Here is a 1,900-nt window from a genome sequence, read left to right as displayed (position 1 = left end):
TGTGAGTGTATGTGTGCATGCACACATGCTATAGACTGGAAGTGACTTAATGAGAAAAAAAGTAATCTTTCTTCATTTCATAATGCCTTGTAATAAATAGACAAAGAATAAGTGTTCAGATAAGCATGGAATGAAAAGCAAAATATAACAAACCACAGAGGAATCATTTTTAAAAGCAGTCATGTCACATCTACTTAAAGATCCCGAGTGGTGCGACCACTGCCACTGAGGAGGAGCCACTGCCTCCTGAGACTGGGCTCTAAGGGAGGAGGAGGTGAAAAGATGACTGACAACCCCAGTGCTGCCAACAGGAACATAGACATCGAGAAGATCAAGAAGCTCATCAAGAGCCTGGAAGTGGCCTGAGGCAATGGCACCAGTACGATATCATTGGCCAATCCTCCCAAAGACCAGATTTCTCAAGACAGAAAAATGTCAGCTGAAGAGTTGGGAACTGCATCCAATACAAAATCTCATGTAAACTGCCTTCCAGTTCTGGGAATCATTATATCTGTACAGCAAAAACTCGAACTCTATAACAAAGTGTCCCCAAATGGTTTGATAGTTTACAGCAGAATAATTGTGACAGAGGAAGGAAAGGAAAAGAAAGTCAACATCGACTTTGAAACTCTCAAACCAATACAGTATTGTATCTGTGTGACAAATTCCATATAGAGGCTCTTGCAGTGCCACTGTCAGATGATAGCAAGTTTGGCTTTATTGTAATAGATGGTAGTGGTGAACTATTTGGCACTCTGCAAGGAGACGTGAGAAGTTCTGCACAAATTCACTGTGGTTCCCCCTAAGAAACGTAGTAGGGGAGGTCAGTCAGCCTTGCATTTTGCCCCTTAACATATGGAAAAATTATACAACTATGTCAGGAAGGTAGTAGAAACTGCCATGTAGACAAAGTGAATGTGGCTGGTCTCATTTTAGCTGGATCAGCTTACTTTGAAACTGAACTACGTCATTCTGACATGTTTGATCAGCCATTGCAATCAAAAGTTTTTAAATTAGTTGCTATCTCCTATGGGGGCAAAAGCAGATTCAATCAGGCAATTGAGTTGTCCACTGAAGTCCTCTCCAACATGAAATTCAGTCAAGAAAAGGAACTAATAGGATGGTACTTTGATGAAATTAGCCAAGACCGAGAAGTACTGTTTTGGAGTTGAAACACACCAAAGGCTTTAGAAAATGGACTTGTAGAAATCCTGATAGTCTATGAAAATGTTAATATAATGAGATATTCTTCATTGCTGAGGCACAGAAGAAGAGAATATTCTGTATTTGATTCCAGAGCAAGAGAACAATAAATATCACTTTAGAGCAAAAGACACAGGACAGGAACACAAGCTGATAGAGAGTTTGCCACTACTCTCTACAATGGGTTGCTAACAATTATAAGGAATTATGAGCAATGTTGGAAATTGTTACAGGCAAATCAGATAGGGAGGATATCAGTTTGTGAAATGATTTGGTGGAATTGGAGGCATTTTGTGGTACCAAGTAGATTACCAGGGAATGGAAATACCAAGGGAGAGATGATGAATTTTTGACCTTGATGACTGCTAGATAGTCATGTTGGGTCTGGCAAAATGTGCCTTACCCTTCAGAATCCAACCCAAGAAGTAAAGGTATGCTGGAAACAAAACATATCTTGCCTTATTATTGGAATATTTATAGAACTTGATACATGAGGATTAGATATTGAAAACAAAACAGAAACAAAAAAAACAAAACAAACAAAAAAATCCAAAACAAAATTAGCTCTACACTATAACTTGCCATGTTGTCAGTGCAGCAGCAAACTACTAAGTTCCTAAATCCTACTTTGAAATATTTTTTAAATGGATAACAGTTTTAATTTTACTTAATTATGAACTTGGTTGCTCTTGTATTT

General features: G+C 38.3%; 1 pseudogene; it reads left to right on the top strand.

Annotated features, from left to right (window-relative positions):
* The first annotated feature begins 282 nt into the window (after nt 1-282).
* LOC118834542 lies at nt 283-1,545 on the top strand (annotated as a pseudogene).
* The last annotated feature ends 355 nt before the right edge of the window (nt 1,546-1,900 follow it).

Source organism: Trichosurus vulpecula, chromosome 1, assembly GCF_011100635.1.
Source record: "Trichosurus vulpecula isolate mTriVul1 chromosome 1, mTriVul1.pri, whole genome shotgun sequence".
NCBI lineage: Eukaryota > Metazoa > Chordata > Mammalia > Diprotodontia > Phalangeridae > Trichosurus > Trichosurus vulpecula.
Note: the sequence above shows the minus strand (reverse complement) of the source record. Positions and strands in the feature narration are given on the sequence as shown.